This window comes from Petromyzon marinus, chromosome 7, assembly GCF_048934315.1.
Source record: "Petromyzon marinus isolate PM22_M1 ecotype Great Lakes invasive population chromosome 7, UKy_Petmar_22M1.pri1.0, whole genome shotgun sequence".
NCBI lineage: Eukaryota > Metazoa > Chordata > Hyperoartia > Petromyzontiformes > Petromyzontidae > Petromyzon > Petromyzon marinus.
Window position 1 is genome coordinate 6094564 of NC_133673.1, and position 25124 is coordinate 6119687.

The 25124-nt window shown below is 47.6% G+C and overlaps 1 protein-coding gene across 4 annotated transcripts in view; it reads right to left on the reverse strand.

The window, feature by feature from the left end:
- LOC116939879 (LIM domain only protein 3) overlaps nucleotides 1-25124 on the reverse strand; it is a 167848-nt gene that overhangs the window by 41865 nt on the left and 100859 nt on the right. The window contains exon 1 of one of the 4 annotated variants that reach the window (XM_032948852.2): nucleotides 17072-17096. The exons of the other annotated variants lie outside the window; for them this stretch is intronic. The gene's annotated coding sequence lies outside the window, so the exon portion shown is untranslated. Of the gene's footprint in view, nucleotides 1-17071; nucleotides 17097-25124 lie in introns of those variants that run through there. 4 annotated transcript variants of the gene reach the window in all.

Sequence of the window (25124 nt, forward strand, 5' to 3'; positions counted from 1 at the left end):
AGCCATTCCTGCCCCAGCTGGATCTACCGTAACAGCTCACAGTGAGTATAAGCGTAAGCATTCACACCAATTTTTGAAAGCTTTTGCATTTCACATTTTAGATGTTTACGTTGTGTTTCATCATATATATATGCTGGAATGTGTCGTCGTCGTCCCCCCCACGCAACTCTGACAGGGAGGTCCGCGTGTTGTGGCCGGTTCCACAAATGTGGCCTCGAGGGTTTTAATTAAGCGCATTGGCGTGGCGATGTGCAGGTGAAGAGCTGCTTCCGTAGGAGTGCTGCGAGCGGGAGACAGTCGGAGGCTGTTGATGCTCTCTCTCTCGCCCGATGCCTCTCGCCCCCCCAACGCCTCCAACGCCTCGGCATGAAATAAACATCAGAGCACTCCGCCCGCAAATTTGGGGAATCGTTTAGTGCGCTTGGAGCAACTTTTAGCGTTGCAATTTTCGATATGATTGGATTTTAAAATCAGAGATGTTCGGTGATACGCTGTGCATTTAAAATCCAATGATTTTAATTTTCAAGATGCTTCTGCGTTGCCACACCCGGTTATGGATGGTTATATTAAACAACAATAAAGGATGAGAAATGCACATGATGGGTGCTGCTAAGATACACAGGATGAGTTAAAAGGCTCAGCGTTTTAAGCCGCAGGTTGAAGAGAAGCGAAGTTTTTACAAATGGGTGTGAATTGCACACGGACGCACTTAATACTTTACGAGAGAATCATCCCGACCATGAAGACAATGACGGATTATTTGAATTGTGTATAAGATAAGGATGTGTTTTAATACACCAATATCATTTTGGTGTGAACGCATGTTTTTGTATTTCATTATCAACATTTTCTGATTGCGTAGTATGCAACGAAAAATGCTACGAAAAAAATGTTTTTAAGAAATCACAAACCACCTCGGATTTTAATGTCAAGAAAACGCGTTTGAAAAAAATTTAGACAGCCATTTATTTACATCTCACGGTCTCATTGTCACAAATGCCGTTTTTTCCCCCTCTCTTTTACATTCAGAGCGTAGGGCAAAAAACGCATTTTGTCGTGAAAACTTTACTCCTTCTTTGTCGTGTTCAGTGATATGTGCCCTTCTTTGTGAGACACACTGGGCTTGAAAAAAGAAAGTGCCTTCAACAAGGGTGCTCAGGATGTGAGAGGCACGGCCGTTGTTCGTATCTGGACACGTGGGCGCATCTTAACAGGCACCATCAAACACGCAGGGGACAGCATCGGTCACACGGCGTTACAATACCGCCGCGCTGCAACGTCGTACAACTTGTCCCATGACGGCACGATGCCCCGTATCTGTATGCGTGATGGCACGGTGCCCCATATCTGTATGCGTGCGTGTGGTGTGGCGGGGCGAGAGTTGGCGCACCGTGCTAGCAGCCGCGGTGCTGGTCACCCGAGTTGGATTCCTGACCGTGCGCAACAACATTGGCAGCTGGTTACCAAAAATTACAAAAAGCTGCTCCTGGCCTCACTTGGGTTTGACGTGGCCTTAAATGAGTGTTTTTTTTATTTATTTCCGTGATTCATCAATAACATCAGCACTTAAGAGACAAACGTAGGTGGATGTACATATTTGAGTCTAGCCACATCAACCCCTCGTGTGTCTGCTAGTCTTAATAGTGGGTCACTAAAATCAACTATAAGTCGTGTTAGGAGAGTGAGTGTGTGAGTGTTGCGTTCATGTGTTTGGTGGAATCGGTGGTGTAGTGAATTAGTGCAGTGTCATGTGCCTATTGACCCAGGTTTGATTCTGGGCCGCAAATAACATCAGCGGAAAATTACGTCTAAAGCTGTTCTGGTCCTCATTCGGATCGACTCCACCTTAAATGATGAACAGGCGTCGTGTGTAAATATCAGTCACGTGGGCAGACAAGAAGTCCACGCGTGGTGCTGGCCACATTGGCCCCTCGTGTTCCGCGTCGGCCTTAACGGATCTCGCTAACAGCACTCATCTCTAAGATGTTTTTCTTGTTCGTGTTTTTGTTTGTTTGTTGTGGTTGCACCCGATTCAAGAGCCGAATGGCTCACAGGGCTATACCAAAATAAACTGAAACTGAAAACTCTCATCTCTCCGGTCTGTAACTCTAAACAGGGGGGGGGGGGGTGAGGATGGGGGGGGGGGTGAGTTGTCTTTGTGTTTTGTTAATGGGGGCTGAATGTCATGTTTCTGAATGGGCGATGACGGTACTTCCTCCACGAGATGGCTCGCGAGATTTCACCGCAGCCGCTCTGATCTGGCACGACCGACGCCAACGCGCCGATGATCCCCATGCGAGCGAGCGCTCGCACGCTCGCTGGCTCGCTGCTAGCGGCCGCGTGCAACGCGAACCCTCGAGTGGTGGGGGGTGGGGGGCTTCAAGTTGGCCGAGCGAGCGACTCCGCGCCCGCATCTCGACGCCAAAAAAAATAATAATTTGCCCCTTCAAATTCCCGTGCGAGATCTGCAGGAGGGAAGAAGACCCGACGACGGAATCGTTTTGCTTACACGCTTTATTTTAATATCGCCACCACCACCCCCCCCCCCCCCCCGCCGCCACCTCCGTTTTCATTTTTTTCTCTCTCGCAAATTGCCTCATAATCGTACTCTCGGCTTACAGGCGTGCCGGCAGAGTCGCGTTTTTTTATATTGTTAATCGTTGTGGAGGTCTTCCTGCGTCCGCTTCAAGAAAAGAAAAAAAAAAACTCCGCGAAAATCGACGCCGCCGGTTTTCTCGCTCAATGTCCTTGAGGAGCGAAATCTTGCACAAGCACTCGACGGCACTCGTTTGCTCCGTGCGGACAAGCGAGTGGTTCATTTTGTGCCATTCTGCTGAATAACCCTTCAGAGCCTGGACCCCACCAACTGACGTGCGAACCTAAATTCAACGGAGGTCATCGAACTCACTACACATGGGAATCTGCTGGGGTTTTTATTCCTCCTTCTGCTCCTCCTCCGGTGCCTTGGATTAAGTGTGGGATGTGAGCGCGGGAGGCCGAGCGTTGCAAGCTCAGTCCTCCGACGCAGGCGCCGAATGAGCCCCCAGAGGCATGGCAACCCACCTCTCCCTTGCTCGTCTCTTTGCTCAGTGAAACCCGACCGCCCGATTCAAGTCCTGCTGCTGCTGCTGCTGCGCCGAAGGCGACGGCTCCTCTCACAGGAGGCATCGCGGCTCACCGTCCCCAACTGGATTCAAGAGTCCCACTGCTTGGCTAGAGACGCTGCTACGGTACAACGTCGCATATCTCACCTGACCAACTTGACCACCCCATGCGCAGTGCAGGCTCAGCACGCGGTGTAACTGGCGTTTGCCGTAGGTGTTCACAATTTTGACCTATTCACACACACGCACGCACACGCACTCGGTAACGACGTGCAAGGTCATGCGTTCTTAATCTCGCGTATGTTCGCTGACCGATAAAGCAGAGTCGAGTCGTTTTTTTTCCAGGTTGAAATCAGTTCGTCCGGTAACACATTTTGTGATTGGTGTAACGGTCATTTTCTGCAGACGTTCCCATATCCGACCATCTTCCCTAATCCGCCTGTACCACAGTCCGGCTACGCGACATTGCACTGCACAAAAACTAGCCACAGAGGGTTCTTACCGCAGCACACTCGCGCCAGCGCGATCTCGGAGCCCTGATTACTTTAAAATGCCCCACTTCAAATCGGCGCTCAATTGCAAGACGCGGCATTCTTGCGCAAGAGTGGACATTGTGAACAAATCGATAGCACAATTTTTTTTCTAAAATAGACAGAAATATAGGCAGGCGGAGAGATGTATGGGTAGGTAGTTACATCAGACAGACGGGTTGATTGATTGAGTGATTGATTGAAGTATTTAACCAGGTTAGAGCTGGCTGTCACTGTGTGCGTATCTTTTGCAAGGGAGACCAAGGGGTGCAAACTAATGCAATGAAAGTGGACGAATTATGATGCGGGCAATGGATCGCTACATCAAATGTTTTATTTCACGTGTGAATAAAGTACAAAAAACACATTGTATAGGTGAATTGGGGCGGCAGGGTAGTGACGCAGTGTTCGTAATGCCCGGGCCTCGCAGCAAAAAGCCCTGGGTTGGAGCCGCCTATTTGGGCGCCCTTTCTCCATAGAGTTTTATAATAAGGTTTTTTTTTTCTGGGTGAGATCGCGTAAATATAAATGGGTCGTTAATCCACCACCACCCAACACAGCCGATTAGTATGGGGTTTATATGGAGTTTGTAAGTTCTCTTCCCCCTGTTCTGCATGAATTTCCTCCGGGTTCTCGGGTTCCCGATCATCGCTCAAAGCAAAAAACCAAACATTGTAACCGGTGCGGGCCAAACGCCCAGATGCTGCGAACATTTCCTGCAAACGATTCAATTTTGGATCACACCCAACAGCAACATCGCAACCTACTGCGTATACTTGGCAGGACCCTCCTGAAAAAAGGTCTCGAGGCTCAGTGAGGCTTTCCTCGCTAGTGCGGTTGGCGACCTACGGTGCGAAAGAAGTTCAACATACATACGTAAACAAGCGTAATAATAATGAATAACCAGAATAAAACTGTACATCTGGCCAAGTATCCGAGTGGTAGAGTGTATGACTTGTAATTAAACGGTTGCAAGTTCAAATCCTGTCCGGGGGTCAAGTCATCACCCCTCCTCACAAGATTAGTACCACGTTGTAGGGAAGTCAACAGCGGTGGTCCTCTGGACAGCCTCGTGCCCACCATAGGATTGTGAACCACCACTGAGCTCTAAACAGGAGATCAACGCCACCCCATGCTCAGTGGGAGACCGCTTTTGCCTTCTAAATTGACTCGCCGTGAAGTGAAGCGAGATGCTATGTTTGCGATGCACATCTTCGTACGAACGTGGCTAAAGCGCACGCCTCGTGATGAGTTCAAATCCCAGTCTCTTGTCTGCTCAGTCTATCATTTTGGTGAGCCTTGGTCAACTCTTGCACGTGACACAATCAGGATCTTTTAAAAGAGTCCTCACATGGTTAAACCATATTAACTAAACTACCGTCCGTCTTGCACTGATATGAAGCACCACTGTGGGAAGCCCAAGAGCTACGATCACTTATTTACTCAGCAAGGCTTCACTAAAATCTCCTGACTCTCCTTTTTTTCAGTAGGATCCTGCACTGGGATATGCAGTCAGTTTCCATTAATGAATGGGTGGAATACGGGAAAAGACCCAAGTAGCCGTACAAAATCCAGCACCAGGCATACGAGGGGTTGACGTTGATCACTGTTATCTCCTGGCTACACCGCGCACAGCCCCACCCTTACAACAACTGGCAAGTCCCTGGTGCTCACCCATCTAAGCACAGTACTTAGATGGCCCGCCATCGAACAAAAACGGTCACCGCATCGCGCACTTTCAGATGCGCTGCTGCGGCCGTCTGGAACGCTCTTGTGATATTAGGAAGCCACTGGAGCTATGCATTTTTAAATCTAAATTGAAAACTAATTTCTTTAGAACCGCTTCTTGTGTTTAGTTTGTTGTCCTTCCCCCGCACCTCCGATTAGCACGGTTGGCTAATCGTCATCTGTATCCATCTTCAGTGTTGCACATTGCAGCGCTAGTTTTAGGCCGAGTCATCCTAGCAGAGGGGCAATACAGGTCCACACAGCACGTGCCAACCTGTGCACATGGCCAGAAATGGGACCCGGGTCGCCAGGATTACAGCATCGTGCGGTCAAGACTGAAACACCCTGAACAGACCCGGCCACACATACATACAGAGACAGACAAAGCTCCGCCTGTTTTGAAAAAAAAAACTCCTCCATTTAAACAACAACAACGCAACCTCCGCATTAGACGCTGCCGTGACACCTGCATTGTGGCCGTGCGCATCGGCGATTACGAAATGTGGTGCAAAGAGCGTGCTCGCGCGGGTACGCTCGCCCACAAGCGACGTGAAACCTCCACTCTCATCGCGCGCCCGTCCTCAGCGCGAGCCCCCGTGAAATCACGGCCGCACAAAGCGAGCGCCGATTCTTTTTGACTCAGCAAAATGTCAGAGATCAACATGCAGCGCGGTGGAGTCGGAGCGGTGCCCAGAAATTAATGTCAAAGCAGGGCCCGTGGACTCTCTGTGCCGTTGGCGCTGGGCAAATTTATAGATCTTCTACCACAGTCAATGGGGCAGATGGGGTAGCCCCCCGTCCACTCCGCGAAGCATCTCGATCATGCGGAATTATCTGAGCTCGACGCTGGCGTGCGTGCGCGTGCATATGCGTGCGTCCATGTGTGCGTGTGTGCACGTGCGCGCACGTGCATGCGCGCCCGCACGGCTCAACGGAGCAAGACAGTGCGGGAGCTGTTTCGATACCGAGTTTAGAGTACAACTTATAAGTGTGGCTTATTTGATGAGAAATTGTTTGGGACAAATCGATTGGACAGAGGAGAATGTATATGTCTTCCATAAAAGTTAAGCTCTTCACAACGAGGATAAAAATGCATTAAGGATGTCATGAATGAGAAAGGAGTACAATTACACGTGGCAAATTCCATCCAATAGCAGGCACCTCTAATCGGGATTCTACAGTGAAACCTGGGGTTTAATTTCAACCGGAACAGTCTGGAATGTTGACGTTGAAAAAAATGCTATTTCGTTTGTATTTTCATCAATAAAAAAGCACACTGAACAATAACTGTGAATCTATATCTTTTTTACATATAAACCTGTTTGTGGAATTATAATAATATACAGTACAATAATATAGGATTATGGATCGCCGCAGTTGTACTTTAGCCTTACAGTGCGTTCCGGAAAATAGTGCTCCTTCAACGAAGGAGGAATAGCAAAACTACACCAACTCTCTCCTGAAGCCCTTCCGTGGCTAGCAGACCGCAACATTGACATTTAGCTCCTGAATATATTTCCACACGCAAGAAAAGAATTCGCAACTTTTACAATTTAATATTTTTTAAATGCCAATTTTTTTTCCAGTCATAATTACAGTTATTTCTCCCACTTCCTAATGGAAACCCGCTTAATCGGCATGCGATCGAGACACTTTGACAAAAGGGGGGCTTCAGCTCAAGCAACGTGCACACGACGGAGGATCTTGAACACGGTCAGATCGCCGCCCCCCAAGCTCCGCCGCGTAATCGCCCCCATCCCTCCCGTCTCCGCTCACGACGTCGCTCCACTCCCGCGCGCCCGCGCTGTTAACTCTCGCCGCAGAGGGCCTCTCTGGGATCTCCCAGCCGACTTCTGATCAATTGGTGTTTGGCCGTTCTCTGCCGCTGCCCCCAAAGACAAAGAAACCCCCCCCCCCACCCACCCTTTTCCTGATGACGACCGCTTGTATTGCGATCGAAACGTCGTGTTTTTTTTTAGTTATTTTCTTTGAACCTATCGACTTGACTTTTACCGAAAGACCCGAAGAATACAAAGAGAACCCCTTCATAGTCTGAACAGACTTTTTGGGGGTCGGTGCTGCCTCCCCACAGAGTCTGGAACCTCCCACTCCCTGGCCATCTGTGCTCTCGACTCCCCGGCCCTGTCCAAGTGCAGGGTTCGGCACTCTTCTGAATGTAGAGACAAGACTGAGATCCCGCATTCTCGACTTTGACAGACTCTTGGGGAAAGTGCTCTGAGCAAACAACTATGAAGGCCGCCAAAGCACACGAGGGGGTGTGGCTGGCCAACACCGCGGCCGCCTCTTTCTCCCCAGCAGCGCTTTTTAACCATCACACACTGGGCACTCATTTGAGGCTGAGCCGACCTAGGGGAGGCCCGGGACCGGCTCGGATATTCACTGGGTTCGTAGCGTAGCAAGCACACTGTTACACTACTGCTCCCCACTGAATATAGAGTATACGCACACACACACACCCACACACACCTGCTTTCCCCCCTGTTATACACATGTCACAGGATTTTGTGTCTTGAGATTAAAGTTGCTTTGAGATGCAATGTATTCACATTGCGTTGTAAACAGGAGCACCGGGTTTGCCTGCCTCTTGGAGGTGTTGGCTGCCTGAAAAGATAAACTGAAATATCAACATTGGGTCCATTTGTCTTCCGCTGAGATGCCCCGTTGTAAAGGGCACTCCATCAAAAACAAATAATGATTATGTATTATTAAAGTGTATATATAATACATATAAACGTCCTGTACATTTACTCCACGTGCGTCTTCCTTTGTCTTACTCGTATCATGTTCACATTTCTTTGCTTATTAAAATTTCCCTAATTAAATTGTGGCTCCCTTATTGAGTCGGCTTGGCAGCTTGTGCTTGCCGTAACCCCCAGACCCTCTAAATTCTTCTCTAGTCGTATGAAACAAATTGGAGCTATTTCCCACCAGCGGCAGATTTCCTTCAGAGTTCCCCGTGGACGCGCGAGGGAGTGAGGGACCTGAGCAACATGCAGACCGCATCCTTAACTCAGCCCGCTTAGCGTTCAACATTCGTTTAAAGTTCGTTCGACATCGACCGTATTTGTGACTGACCCCCCCCGCCCCTGCCCTGAGTAATTGTCCGTGCCCCCCACCCCCCCCCCCTGCTCCACCTCCACGCCGCCCCCCTTTTAAACAAGGCGGCGGCACAAGCACGGCTGTTGTGTCCACGTGCGCGAGGCGCTTGGCCACGCCGCCGTGGCGTCGCGCTGGTGCTAACGCCACGGTGGTAAATGTGAGCTCAGTGGAACGAGGGGGGAGGGGGTGGGCAGCGTTAATAATTGATACGCGGGTAAACGTCGCGGAGGCTGCCCCCACGTCGTCCTTGAGGCTCCCTCTCCGGCGGCGGCGGCGGCGTCGTCACTGGCGTATGCCGGCCGTGGTGGCATTTACTGCGGGTAATTGCGCCGTAAAACATGATCATGCCATAAACCACCACCACCCCCACCCCCCACCCCATTGGCGGTGCCTTTAACGCGGCGGGAGTGAGAACGCGTGTCGGCTCCTCTCGACGCGAGTCGCGGCCGTAGCGAGGCGAGGCGGCTGTCGATGCACTTCGCCTGATCCCACGAGTGGGTAAGAACCCTTTTATTTTATTGAGACGACAGATACAACTCCCCCCCCCCCCCACACACACCCAACCCAAAGAAACGAAAATAAATGTTGCTCATAGCGGAGGTGCGTACCGAGGATGTGTTCTGGGCCGGTGTACGGACTCTCACAAATGAGTTTGACGCTCGGTTCATGGGATAACGGCAGTCTGCATTCAGCAGCGTTCATTCATCTTTACTCCTAATGACGATCGCTTGTGTTGTCATCGAAACGTCGTAGTTTTTGTTTGTTTGTTATTTTCTCTGAACCATCCACGTGACTTTATCGAAAGACCCGAGGAATATGTGAGAACGGCACTGAGAGTCACGGTTAGGTATGTCATAGCGCTCCAGTGCCATCACTGTTTGTTACTCCTCTACCATTTTTGTAATTTCTCCACACCCCCCCCCTCCCCCCGCGATGTTATTACAATTGTGCTATGGCCATGACACGGTGAGATGAATCGTCCATTTGGAATGCTCGCGTGGCTTTAGGGAATGGCTTGTGGAAGGAGATATCGCAGAAGTGCATTCAAGATTACCTCTCTCACACACAAAGTCAGTGCCGGACTAAGCTAGTGCGGGGCCTGTAGCATATGTTGTAAAGGGGCCCTAAATAATAAAAAAAAACACAAACATTAAAACGCATTTTTTTACTTGCAAAGTAAAGCAATTGTATTTTTTCATTTTCTATACAGCCAGATAATACGACAAATCGCTAACCTTAAACACCCAGTCGTTCATAAAAGTTGAAGGCAGTATAGTACTATAGTAATATAGCAAGTGCAAAATCACTGAGCCAGAATTTAGAGAGACAAAACACAGACACGGAGACACGCAGGCAAACACACAAGTGTCTGTGATTTGTCTCTCTTTAAAATGTAGCATTCATTGGAAGAACGTCAATCAACCAGGTGGGGTGTTGACTGTTGTGTTAGCCGACTCTCTGGGTTGTATGGCATTATATTTCTAAATTTGCTAGGTTTGTTTTCTCATTCATTCGTACCTGATGATGGTTGCTTGTGTTGCAATCGAAACGTCGTGTATTCTATTATTATTTTATTTTATTTCTTTCTACGTGACTTTACTGAAAGAACCAAAGAGTAATTCCTGCAGTCACGAAAGCCTCGAATCGAGTTTTCATATGTTGCTACTCTTGCTACTGGGATAATCCGGCACTGCACACAGTAGGAGGGGCCGATGATCGATGTGCATAATCCCACCACGAGTCATTTTGCGGTATCATTTGTCAAAGTTTGCGCAATGAAGCCGGCACGCAATGGCCTCCTCTCGCGAATGACGTCACGGGATCTTTAACGTTCACTGCATTATGGGTATTTACACCTCGAGAAGCGTGCGTTGAGAGTACTTGGCTGCGATACTTGTCCACACGATAAGCCACTTCGTTGAGCGATCATTCGTGGCCAGCTCGTTCGTGTTTAGTTTGTTGTCCTTCCCCCGCACCTCCGATTAGCGCGGTTGTCTACGTACTGTGCTAAATAAGTTCAACGTACACGCATCATGAAAGAGAGCTATAAAGCTCAGTGGGCCTTACCTGGTAAAATAAATAGTAATAACCTGGGCTGGATTCGAACTGTGAACGTCTGCAACGGGTGACGAACGCCTTCCTGCCCTATGGATCTCAGTGGTCCCGCCGGTTCAGCGCTCTGACCTCTGAGCCACTCCGACCACCTCTGACTCCCGTACTCTTTAATGTCACCTCGCTGCAGTGATGTCACGAGTAGCGCGAATGATTGTGTGTTTTTTTATATTTTAAATACTTTTCTTTCGAATTATTGAAGCTATAAACGGGCATCAGACAGCCCAAACACACTTGCTGTGTAGCAACAGAAAGATGTGAGCATTTTGAAATTGTGCCTTCTGTTCACATTTGTGTCAGAGATGCAACACTGGGAAAAGTACAAAGGATGAACACACTGCAGCTAGGCAGCAGCAAGTGGGTTGCGATGCAAACTATATATAAAAAAAACTATTTTTTTTATCTTACCAGGTAAGGCCCACTGAGCTATATAGCTCGCTTTCAGAATTTTCAGAAGCGACCTGGCCACAAATGATAGCTCAACGCAGTGGATTATCACGTGGAAATATATTGCAGACAAATACTGTAGACACATGTTTCTAAATGTAGAGGGGAAAAAAAACAGAGTACCCATAGAAAAATCCACGCGACCACGGGGAGACACGCAAACTCCAAATAAAAATCAGGCATCAGGGTCAGGATCGAACCCACGACCTCCTGCATTCCAGGCAAGGGAATTAACATCTCGCCAACGTGGCACCCCATATGTGTTTTCTTTTCCACTCATAAATTCTAATTCTGGTTATTAAAACAAATTCATGGCAGCGCGTGGGTTTTCGCGGTTACGCAGCGCAGCTTCCCAACTCGTCTGCGGCTTGCGCCGCGCGATGTTTGGCACGGTGTCCTTCGCTTCGCTACCACGTGCAGGGGTGGGGGGAGCTTCTTCAGGAACTGGCTGCCAGTGAAGTGAGACATCGTCACCGCGGTGCAACCCGAGACGCGTCGTGGAGCCAACACGGACGAGTATTACAAACTCAAACGTCAGACTGCCTCGCTGCTCAAACGAGCAAGCGTGCCGGCGGTGGTGGTGATGGTGGTCATCTCCGTTGGGGGGGAGGAAGGCAAGCGACTAATCGTAGTAGAGGAATAAAACATCCTTGCACCGCTACGTCTCAGTGAAACATTCCTCACAAGCGCAGAGCGTGCAAAGTTTTGCAGCTCGCTGCTCTAAAGGGAGACACGGTGGTTGTTACACGAGGTGTGTGACACGATTCACCACCGCCCAACATGTGTTGTTCCGTCGTGCCGCTCGCCGCCACTCAGCTGCAGGTAGCTCTCTCTCTCTCTCTGGCTCTCTCTCTACTCCCTCTCTCGCTTGCTCACTCTCCGGAGAGCGATGCTGCGTGTGTGTGTGAGCGGCAGTGTAGCGGGCAGCGCACTGCGCTACGAACCTGAACACCCGGGTTCGATTCCCGCTCACGGCCACCACCAGTGACGGTTATTTGAACCGGCCCCAGGCCTCCCCTAGGTCGACTCAGCCTCAAATGAGTACCTGGTGCGATGTGTAAACATCGCCACTAGGGAGACAAAGGCGGCCGGGCGTGGTGCTGGCCACCCACCCCCTCGTGTGCCGTGCCGGCCTTCATAGGTACTCGCTAACGGCACTTGCCCCAACAGCCTGCTGATGCTATACGGGGGATCTTTGTCTTTGCCCTTGGAGTTGAACACTTGGAGAGGGGGGAAAACGATTGGCCACGATGGATGTCAAACACGCCCCGCTCGTAATGAGTGCGCGTTTCACACGCCACCCCCCCCCCCCCCCAAAACGTCGCCTATAATTTGCTCCCCCACTTTAACGGAGCTTTGACAGCAGTCATTCGCTACTGTGCCCCGTGCACTAACCCCAGCCACACAATATCTACCTACCTGTCTGCCAGCCTTTCTGCCCAACGACATACATCCCCCGCCCGTTACCAACAACCTTCATATTCATTGGGTCTTTCGGTAAAGCCACGGAGATAGAGAAAAAAATACATATTTAACAACTTGCCTTACCCAACCACCAATCAGATTGTCTGCCTACCCACAGATGTTACTATCTCGCTTGGCATGAAGGAGGTCGTGGGTTCGATCTTGACCCTGACGCCTGCTGTATATTTCTCCTCTCTGTATATATTTACGAGGATTTGTCCCCGGGTTCTCTGGTTTTTATCTCCACATTTAGAAACATGCGTTGAGTGTTTTTGGCTGATATTAATTTCCACGTGATAAGCCACTTCATTGGGCTATCTTTAAAAAAAAGAGCTCTATAGCTGAGTGGGCCTTACCTGGTAAAATAAAAAAAGTTTTCTTTATAGTTTGGTTAACCTGTCATATTTACCCTACATACTTGCCCACCTACCTGTGTACCTGTATACCTACTACACAACGACATATGTATCCTATTTAGATTTGAAGTTTTCATGACTGCAAGAATCCATACTCTTTGGTTCTTTCGGTACAGTCACGTAGGTATAAAATAAAATAAATTAAATCACGACGTTTCGATTGCAACACAAGCAATCATCATCAGGTGGGGAAACCACAGCAAAAAAAAAACAATTTTTCTTGCTGTGGTAATCCCACCTGCAATGGAAACGTCGTGATTTAATTTATTTTACTTTATACCTACGTGACTTTACCGAAAGAACCAAAGAGTATGGATCCTATTATCTACCTATTTCACTCTACTGCCTACGCACCCTCATAGCTACCCGGTTCCCTATTAATAACCTACCTATGCACTGACCTAGCCGTGTGTGGTGCACACTTGGAAGTAAATGGACTTGCTGGTAGGGGTTGGTGGCTCTTGAGTCGGTGAGGAGGGAGCGAGCGTGCTTTCCGACGACAGAAACCAGTTTCCCAATAAGGCTTTCGGTCACACACACACACTCTCACCCAACTGTGTGGAGCATTATCACGTCTGGGGTAAAACGATGTCGAGGTGAATATGTGAAATAGGGCCGTATATGCGAACCGTGCACGAGTGCAAACAGCTTTACTTATGGGGGAAAGAAAAAAATTCACTGTGACTCAGAAGTGAGCAAATGTACACGTGATGAGAACGTACATATATCTGTGTGGGTGAAAAGCTCGGATCTGTGAACATCTCGAGAAAATGATAGTTACACCGCGCGCAAAAACTGCCCTTGGTGTGGGCACTTAATTGGCAAGAGTGGTGAGATGTTGATGACCTCGCCTGGTTTACAGGAAGTCGTGGCTTCGATCCTGACTCCGACGCCTGCTGTATATTTGGAGTTTGCGCGTGGATTTTTCTCCCCCGTCTTACAGTTTTTCCGTCCAAATTTAGAATCAACGTGCGTTGAGAGTATTTGGCTGCTATAAATGTCCACGCGATAAGCCACTTTGTAAAGCCAGCATTTGTGGCCAGGTCGCTTCTGAAGAAGAGCTATGTTACTCAGTGGGCCTTACCCTGGTAAAAAAATAAAAATAGTAGTAAAATATTAGTTGGTGCGACGTTGGACTGCACTCTTTTTTATTTGTATCAACCCTGAAGAGGAAGGGAATGACGACTTGACCCTGGTTGGGATTCAAACTCATGCTGATAACAAGCACGAGCCTACGCTTTTCCAACCAAGTGCACTCATGAATTTTCAAGGCTCTAAGCGGAACTCGACGACATACAACGTGTTATTGTTGTTGTTGCTGTGCAGAAGTAATTCATGGTCAATAATAAGTATAATTGCTGGCCTGTGTGACGGTCGAGCTAATTGCACACTGGTTGAGCTTCAGACGCCTTCTGCTAACTTTGACCAAAACGGAGGGCAATAAAACGCCAGTGCATCCGACAAAATTTACGTTGAGACATTTTTAGCGACCAGCATTCGTCTTCTTCTTTGCAATGGGCCGATGTCGGCGGGGAGCTACGGCTGTAATTTTACATCGACGCGGTTGAGACAGATAATTGCGCCCAAAACTGGGGTAGTGGTGCATCACTGTGCCAAATGCCTCCTTCGCATTTGTAAATCTGGCCATTGAGTCGTTGCGTTCCAGGGTCTGTCCTGGGTGACCACGTTCGCTCCAACCGGCGTATCGTTGCAATATCACGGCGCAGTATTCACAATGATTTTTTTTTATCGTGCCGTTATTAGTTTGTTTGTCGGTTTTAGCGATTACAAACTGCGCGCGCAGACTTTTAAACAATCGGCAGTAAACAAAAACACGTCTTTTTAAATAATAATAATAAGCAGTTGACGGAATTCAGCGACTATGCCGCTCTGTATGCTTTATTAGGCATAAACAACATGTCACGATGTTTTTCTCAGCACGTTATGTGTGCTCTATAGACGTGCCGGCAAGCTGACTACATTGCCCTTGCCACGTGTTCCAGGCTGAGATGTAATTGTGAGCACAAGGCACCCCGTGACCCGGAGGTCGCCGGTGAGATTCAACCTCTCGGCGCGGCAGTCAAACCAACGCCGCCGCTCTCTTTAACCTCCCAGCCCGCTTCTGTGTCCACCCGGCAGTGTAACGGGCCGTCCATAAATGACGTCACGCGATTTTGGACGATTTTCGACCCACCCCCCCCCAATCGTCACACGGCGTCACAAAAAGTCAGACCCCCCCCTAAAATATGACGTCACAAAGCTCTGCCCCCCCCCCCAAATAAAACATGCTTCAAATCGCTTTAAACTATTGTCATTGTAGTGCGTATTTAATGTGGCGCTGCACTCTGTTGTAGGAGAAAACATTTATTAAAAAGTCTATTTAATTAAGTAGAACGTGATGTCTATATTTATTTAAAGTTGCGCATTTTGATGTGACGTCACATTTCTCAACCCCCCCCCCCCCACCTCGTCACACATCGTCACAAATGTCTGACCCCCCCCCTCCCCTCCAGGTGCGTGACGTCATTTATGGACGACCCCTAAACGGGAACGCCGCAGTCAGTCGATCGACGGGTCACGTGTGATGAGGCAAAGTGTTTGACTCGCGTGGACGAGCAGGCCCTAATAGCCCCCTAGAGGGGGGCTTCGTAGAGCTCCCTTCCGCCAGCGGTGGTGTGAGCAAGCAATTGCAAGGCTGCGCCTTGATCTTTTAGAAAAGGCAAAGAGACAGAGATTTTCCACATGGACGAATAGACTGTTGGGGGCAAGTGCGGATAGCAAGAGCACAGTACAGCCGGCATGGGTGCATGAACAAGTTGGTGTGGCCTGCACTACGCTTAGCCAGCTTTGCCTTCCCAGTGCTGATGTTTACACACCACACCAGGTACTTCTTCTTTGGTTCTTTCGGTAAAGTCACGTAGAATGAGAATTAAAAAAAATGATAAAATAAAATAACACGATAAAATTCTCACGACGTTTCGGCCACAACACAAGCGGCCTTCATCAGGTGAAGGGACTAGACTGTCTGGAGGACAGCTGATGAAGGCCGCTTGTGTTGTGGCCGAAACGTCGTGAGAATTTTATTGTGTTATTTTATTTTATCAAATTTTTATTTTTTATTATTTTATTCTCATTCTATGTGACTTTACCGAAAGAACCAAAGACGATGAATCATTGCAGTCACGAAAGCTTTAAATCGAAATTTACACCAGGTACTTATTGAAGGCTGAGTTGATTAGTACGGAAGCCCAGGACTGCATCAGATGTCTGCCCACTAGTGTTAACCGCAATTGGGACTCAAACTATGTCGAGTTCATAGCCTCGTGCGCTCACCACCACTCTCCTGTGTGTGTGCACACACACACACGAGAGTGCTTGGAAGGGAATGTTGAAGCAAGTTATTTTTTGGGAGCACCTATTAAGGCTAGCATGGAACACGCAGGTGAGTTCTTCAGGCATTGCGCGGTTGCCTTTGTGTATCACCGGCGTTTGTGTAAACTCATTGTACGAGTTGTTTACTTTAGGCTGAGTTAACGTGGGAGGGTGCAAGCCAAGTAGGTAGCAATACCCATTTAATTTCCACTCATGTGTGTAACTCTAACATTTGCTCGGATAATAATGCAGCACACACACGCACACACCGTGCATTCAAGCGCAACAATAAATCATGGTATCTCAATTAACGACGTAGACATACATTCACAGCCTATGAGACTTTAAAAAATCTCGATAACAAGTACACGAAACCCGATTTAACTGCTTATACAAAAAAAAAATTAAGACGTCACGAAAAATTATCAACATTGTTTTTTTTTTAAATCTACAATTCCCAATTAAAATAAAATAAAATATTAAACTGCACAAATACATAATTTAACACCCTCGCTAATCAGACAGGCTGAAACCAGCACGGTCAGATTAAGGAGTCGCGGGAGTGCCACGCAAGGCGAAATAAAATGTTTCGGTTCGAAAAATAGATAGGTCCTGGTGGGATGCGCGGTGAGCCAGACAGCGTGAGACAGCAAATGAGCCCGGTCGCAGAGAGCAACCACCGACGAAAGGCAAAGCACGTAGCGTTACTGGGCCCGAAGTCCCTTAGTCACAGCTGGAAATTCCATCAAATTGTCACAGTCGTATTCACAATACTTACGGTGACACCATGTTGAGCAGATAATGTTGTGCGCTTCGTCACGCGTGAACGTGCCCCCTTGTATTGTCTTCCTGAAGCATGGCACCTTATTTCCTGTCAGAAGCACCGCAAGATCGCGCTTTAAACGGTGTCCCACGGTAATGGAGTGCCAACGTGGCTTTAAAAGTGACACTTTCTAAAAGCCCGTCCTGTTATTTCGTATTGCTTTTGACGAGCGCGAGCACAAACTAATTAACTTAGGGATTGTGTACACATCGCTGTCTGTGAAAACCCTACGCGGGCAATTGTGAAAACTTTTAATTAGAAATTGTTAAATATCTCTGAATATACAAAATAATTGAATGTGGGGGAAAATAATACAATTAGATTAATAATAAAATAAACACTAACAACCAATTAGGAAAATGTGTCTCTCTTCCGCGGTGCTGTGTAATTTTACCTTCTGCAGGATTTCAAAGAGTTTTAAACGCATTCAAGAGTCATTATTTTAAATAATTGTTTGTATTTTTTGTAATCTATTCTCAGCTTAAGAAACTTAATCACGAGAAGTTAGAATTACATTAACAGATCTGCAATGACACCTCAGACCACAGAGCCTTTTTTTCAATGTGGTGCAATGGTTTTGCGCGGAGCCACGGCTAACATCAGTGGCGAGTGATATCTGAACCGGTCCTTGGTCCGGCCTCTTTACTAACCCGCACTGACGACTGTCTGTCAGCAGGTCACGTGATAGGCAGAGAGGGGGATGTAGGGCAAAGGTGATAGAGGGGGCACGTGAGGTTAGCCCGAGAACCCACGAGTCGGTTCGAGAAGGGGGGCGTGGCCGGGGGCGGAGCGAGGCCACGCCAGGAGGATAAAAGGGGACCCCGAGCGAAGGTTCGGGGCTGTTGCCTGGAGTGGAATCCCGTCGTGCTGCCGGAGTCTTCGTCACCGTCTTCACCTTCTCGGCGTTGTCAGTCAGGCAGTCTGTTAGCTGACTTGAGAGTGTAGTTACCCCTTGTGCCCTGTGAAGGCTGTAATAAATAGAGTGCCTCCTATTCCTAGTGTCTCTGAGTGTATCACCACAATTGTAAAGGATTACCAAATTGCATAGCAATTGGCTAAATGTGCCATTTCTTGACAGGTTTTTGAAATAATCACATGAATCCAATAAAATATGTAAAGGAAATAATCATTCATTTAAAAAGTCATAGAAATCCGGAGAAACCCCAAACTCGTCAGACCTGGCTCCTGTTGTCCCCCATCATGTCTCCACAGTTAAATAAGTCAATTCAATTAAACTTCATTTAGCTTTGTGCCTTATCACGACGTTTACAATATGAATGCACTTTACAAGGTTACAATAATCCCAGAGTCAGTTACAGCAGTTAGTAAGGTTACAGTAAAAATATACACATATAATCACCAACCGAAACATATATAAACTACTTAACGCAAGAAAAATAAGTAACGAAACAGCATAGGTTGAGAAAATAAAACTAGAGACGATTTAAACCATAAAAAAACGTGAATCCCTTGCAAGGAAATACATTTCCTCTTGACAATGAAATATATATTCTGCCATTGAGTAAAGGAAAAAGACGAACGCCACGATTCTCATCCCTACTGGAAAGTCCTGCAAAGATGTGATTCCTTGGCCGTGGTAGCCAGCGCCGGCTGAAAATCGAATTCCCCATCATCGCTCAGTATCAGCCAGCCACACCATCAGCCCCTCCGTGCATTATCCAGCAGCCAATCACACACAAGGTGGTGGGGGAGGGCGACCTGACACACACGCACTGGCAACGCACCTCCCATTAGCACTGTTGGCTATGCACGGTGCGAAAGAAGTTCAACATACATACGTACACACAACGCGATGACATCACCGTCAAACATGTGATTGTTTTTACGTAGGAGCATACATTTGGTGGTGGTGGTGGTGGTGGGGGGACTTGATGTTCTCTGACGTCCGGTAACAATGCCAGGTGGGGTCAATTAAAGCCACACAAGAACTTGCAAGGTCATTTGTTGTTGTTGTGAACAACTGGAAAATATTACCGTGAGCTGTTTGCTCACGTCAAAAACAGTCACAAACCGCTCCGTCGGCAAGATGCGGAATCACGGCCAAATAGTTCTGAGATTAAAGACTTGGGAGCATCGATTAAGTGCACTCTTCTTCAAGGGGAGAATTAAGAAAAATAACCACGATTTCATTCAGGCCAGCCACATCTCCCTGCTAGGTTTTTGGGCCGCGTAACATGTTGCCCGGCACGACGTCCGACGTTTCGCTCCACGTTGTGGGAGTTTCATCAGGGCACTATATGTGTAAAGCATAAGCGCATAAACTAGTGGTTGTTAACCTGAGATGCGCGCACCGCCTGGGGGTGCGAGATGCCCTTTCTGGGGATGCGAGACGCACCAGGTTTTTTTTTTAAAGGCAAATCACCTAAACACAAATTAAGTACGGGCACGTAAGTGCAACTACTTTGTTTAATCAAACCCTTTGTCTTGACTAACATTACACTTTTTTAACGATTGAGAATCAAAGGGGTGCAAGGCTGCTGTAAAGGTTAAGAGCCAATGGCATGAACCTACGGAGAGTGGTAGTCGTAAGGGTCACCAAATGGTGTTCTGTGTCAGAACTGCCGTGCCTGCAAGGCTGTGTAGTCCTATCGATACAATCTGTGGCTCTTTGTAAGGGGAAATGTAACATTGGAATGCCCCCTTGTGACACTGGGTCACAATTATCATTATCGGTGCGTTCTAGTTTGTTTTATTGTGCTTACAACATGTGGTAACATACCAACTCTTCGTGAATGCGTTTGTGCACGATGCATATGAATGAACCGGCAGCAACAACGTGAAACACTCAAGTGAACACAGCAGCCAGGAAACTAGCTATCAACATAACTCAACTCTTCTTTGGTTCTTTCGGTAAAGTCACGTAGAATGAGAATAAAATAATAAATTGATAAAATAAAATAACACAATAATATTCTCACGACGTTTCTGAACGTGGCTCTTTCACTCCAGCGCTGTCCTACCAGACAGTCTCGTTCCTTCACCTGATGAAGGCCGCTTGTGTTGTGGCCGAAACGTCGTGAGAATATGATTGTGTTATTTTATTTTATCAATTTATTATTTTATTCTCATTCTACGTGACTTTACCGAAAGAACCAAAGAAGATGAATCATTGCAGTCACGAAAGCTTTAAATCGAAATATAACTCAACTCATATGCATTCAACGGAATCGGGAATGCCTTGCAAATAATGCGTATGTTACGAAAAGCAGGAACGAGAAAATGTGACCGGAGTCTCGCGTGCGTCAGCTGAATTTTCAATTAACCTGATTTTTACACAAGCGTAACGTGCAACGTGACAATCGCGCGGTTCTAAGGCAGGGTTTTAAATCACAGTTGCCACCGCCGTTGAAAGCGTATGGACGATGATTATTCATTCAGTGTTTGTTTAAGGAACTGGGTGTGCTTAAACATGACCGGGCAAGGGCTGCTTCCATCGTTCCCACTGGACCTCTCCACAAAATCCCCGAGACCGTCCCTGGAGTCAGGTCCAGAGCAAAGATTTGGATGAGGACACAGGAATGGTGGAACGTGCATTATCTCCACATTCGCGTGAGCCAGCCGGAGTTGAAGGGTGTGAATATTTTGGGCCCGACCTGGGGGCGCTCCCACCTATTATCCAGCGTGTGCCGTGTTAATTTTTTTGTAAACAAAATCTGTCGAGATAATTAATGACAACTATTCATCATCGGTGTTGTATTTTTTTTGGTCGCCGATGAGCATTAGTGGATGAAAAACGCCTGGAGCGACGATGATTTAGTCTGCTCAGCGAAGAACTAAGCGCGACTGACTGTGATGAGACGAAAGTAACGAATCTGGCAAATCGCCTGATGAAGCTGGTTGTAATCACAAGCGAAACGTCATGAACTCAAATGGTAAATGTTGTCTCTGACACACCGGTGTGCTGAAGTAGTAACTAATTAGCATGTTTTGTTCACGTGACAAATCTTACTAATTGGCTGTGTCGGGTGGTGGTGGGTTCACGACACATTTATATTTTCGCGATCTAACCCAAAAAAACTTTATTATAATTAATATTGTTCGCAAAAGCCTACGTGTTAAATTGAAAGAATCGAGTCTGAATGACGACGCAGACTTAGGTAACAACATTATTAGGGAATGCAGATCACGAAGAAAGGACATTGATGATACATAGCTATATACGTCATGGGACCTCCTCTGCCAGTACCAAAATATGATGATAGGTTTTTCCCCTTTTTTCTGGCAACAAAACAGGTGTTAAGATGTTAAAACACCAAACTGGAACCTTTTATAAGGAATCATGTCTGCATTAACCACAACGCTTGTGGTCAGAATGCAAACATTGTCTTTGTGCTGTACGCCTTTTGGCGTCCTCTGGTCTAACACCGTTTGAGACGAGGCTCAAAAGAAAGCTGTCTCTGGTGTGGACCAATCAGTTTCAAGGACAATGCACAAAACAGGTGTTAAGATGCATACATTATCAGAGTATGTTTTTTGTTTGCATTCTGACCACAAGTATTGTGGTTAATGCAGACATGATTCTTTGTAAAAGGTTTCAGTTTGATGTTTTAACATCTTAACACCTGTTTTGTTGCCAGAAAAAAGGCGAAAAGCCCTATTATCATAGCTATCTATGTAAATAACAAATATTACTTCGTTTATTGATTGGCTGCATTGCTACGATTGAGTGTGAAAAACTTGCATGCATCTCACACCAGTATTTAATAACTGAGAGTACTCGTGCGACTAATCGTTTCACCGCTTTAGTCTACTATAATAAGACTGGTTACGTTCTATACAAACATACTGCCATACGCGCACGAGACTGAGAATTGACGAACACAACATTCCATGGACCCGTCGTCCACTAATACAACGACTGAAGTAAAACGATGCTGGCTGAATTAACACTGCTTGTAGGGCTAAGGGGTGGTCAGTAACACATTCCACAAATCAGGTCGCTGTTTGGCCAACAGCTGTAATCCATTCTATAGACTCACGTTAATCTGTAACCCAATCGTGGTTACTTAGGTAATTTGATGATTACTCGTTTGGGATTGCACGTCAAGAAGTTATCGGTCGATTTAAATGTTTTCTTCTTCAAGTTACCATTTATAAATTATTGTATTTGATCCTCAATGCTCTCGAATAAATCACAACGCTCAGGTGTGTCAACTCGATACTCTCGGTTTGTCAATTCCCCGCTGTGCTGTGTATCTACGTCTGGAATGCGCCAGGTCTCATCGCATATCAGAAACTAAACAGGATGATGAGCCTGGGTAGCACTTGGATGGGTGACAACCGTGCCAGAGCAGGTTATAGGCTGCTGTGGATCTCAGCAATGGGCAGCAAAGGGTAGTGGAGCTATTGTTATACTGTGCTTTGTTAAGTGGCCACATTTAAGCTCCCCGCCTTCACCAACTTACACTGACTAGTGTGGTGAAGTATGTCAAATAATCCCCGTGACCGGCACGACGTGGGGAGTGAATTGGCAAAAGGCCATACGTATGTACCAACACACAAACTCTTAGAATTCACTTCACAGTTATCCAATACGTACATGTTTGGTTACGTATATACACGCAGCAGGGCTGTGCACAGTTGTGATTTCCATTACAATAAGAATGACAAATGCGAAAGACAAACACAGTGCATGTGTACAAACGCCCATGATACATGAAATAACCGACTTTTAAAATTGTGGCTTCAACTTGAATCATTGAAAAATGCCTTTGAGTGCACACTCACATGAAACACTTGCATAACAAAAAATTATATTCATTATCCTCTCAAGAAATTCCACTTTATTTCCCCATTGCAAAAATACTCATTAACAAATATGCCCAAACACCCTAAGCGGGGCGCTTCTGAAACATTCTTGAGACCATAATTTAAAATAAAATACCGATTAATATTCCCGTAATGCCACGAAAACGTGGCAAGCAAAAAAAAAGAAACCCAGAGAGAGAGGGGGTAAGCTTGGAACATTCAACCTTTATAACCGGCGGATGCAAGAACGTAACAACTACCCGTACGTTGCGACATATGCATGTATGTATGTTGAACTTCTTTCCCACCGTACGTAGCCAACCATTCCAATCGTAAGTGTGGGGGAAGTACAACAAACTAAACACAAAAAGCAGTTCTAAAAAAATGAGTGTTCAATCAAGACGATTTAAAAGTGCATCGCTCCAGTGGCTTCTTAATATCGGGGGGGGGGGAGGGGGGGTGGGGGAAGAGCGTTCCAGACGGCCGCAGAAGCGCCTCTGAAAGCGCGCGATGCGGTGACCGCCGTCTTTGGTTCGATGGTTAGCCACGAGCCGCCGCCGCCGCCGCTGCTGCGAGGGTGTCCCCCGCCTCCGCTGGTGCCAGCGAACGCGTCGCGACAGCACGGCTTCCTTGTCGCAGCATCACAGGGCACCTCAGGGGCCGACAACTGTCCCACACTGTGCACGCGCCACGCCGTGGCTGTATGCACGGACGGACGGGCGGGCTGCGCGTGTCGCCACACGGCGAAGGGGAGCGATTGAAGGGGAGAGACTGAAGGGGAGAGAGTTTTGCTACGTCTCGGTGCACGTGCGCCTCTCTGGCTGTGAGCTCCGCGCACATCTCGAGCCTCCTGATTTTCGCGCACCTCCGATCGGCACGGTTGGCTACGTACGGCGGGAAAGAAGTTCGACAGGCATTCATACATAGAGCCGGATTGGTTGGTGAAATTAAATGTTTCATTCTGCTGGTAATTAAATGTTTATTTCACCTCTTTGTTGTTTCCCACGATCCACAGGGGGAGCAACGCACGAGATACCCATCCATTCGCACGCTGTTTGTCCACAAATCTGACTGCGGTGATAATGTTGTTGTTGTCGCCGTATTTGTTATTTGCGCAAAAATATCTTATTTATGATACGGGTATTATAATTTAAAAAAAGCGACAAACCGTGACACTTTGGAATTTGCACTTTGTTCAAGAAAGATTGTTTTGGATATTTTTTGTGTTGCATTGAGAGCTTTGGATATTTAGGACCTTGACGTTCAAAAGTTTCGTGCAATAACGCAATGAACCCCCTCCCCCTTTACCCACCATCCGCATAGGGGCCCCCTCCCTGGCATTGCTGTGAATATCCGTGGCGTGCCTGCAATGTGACTTCGCATTGAGTTCGACGTCGTCACAGCTGCGTGTTTGTTTTGGGCCGCATTCTACTCCGTCGACAAAACCTCCCCTCCTCTCACGTGCGGGGCTACGGCCACCAAAACAGCAGGACTCGTTCGCTCAAGGATAGGCCCAACACTCCGCTGGTGCGAGGCGGCGACGTCGGCGCCGTACTCTGCTCAAACCCCCGGGCCCGCGTCCGGGGGTTGCATCGATCCGTGAGGTCTGCCCGTCTTGTCTGCGGATTAAACGCCATTTCATTTCGCCGAATTTAGCGCAGCGTGCGCCGGTGACCGTGGAGTAGCGCGCGGCGGCCTCACGCGGCGGCGCCCGCGCGCACTTCCGCGACACCCATCGAGTCGAGTGCCGAGCTTAATTGGCTGATTTAGCTCCGGTGGCGTTGAGTGAACAATGCTTGCCGGAGAACTGGCAATCCATCCATATTGTACGTGCAATCAAATGGAGCTGAAGTGGTCAATTAAAATGAACCCAATTTAATTTTGGATCGGTATTTTATATGTATTAAAAAAAACAATATTGAGAGAGTACACAACAACGCAATCAGTGCAAGGTGTTAATCGCGCTGCTACAGCGCATTTTTTTTGTTGTTGTTGCAGTGGCACGATCCCGAAGCGTCCCCCGCTCCGCTCCGCCCCTCCCCCTCCTATCCCTGACCCTCCCTTCGGTCCGCACGCCCCGTGTTATTGTGCCGTCGAATACGCGTGGCTACGGAGAGAGCTTTGGGAAATTGCCGAACCAACGCAGTCACGGTTCACCCGCAGCTATTATGCATTATGTACCGCGCAGCATTATTGATTCATTATAGCAACGTACATTGTGACCACGGCAATTATTCAG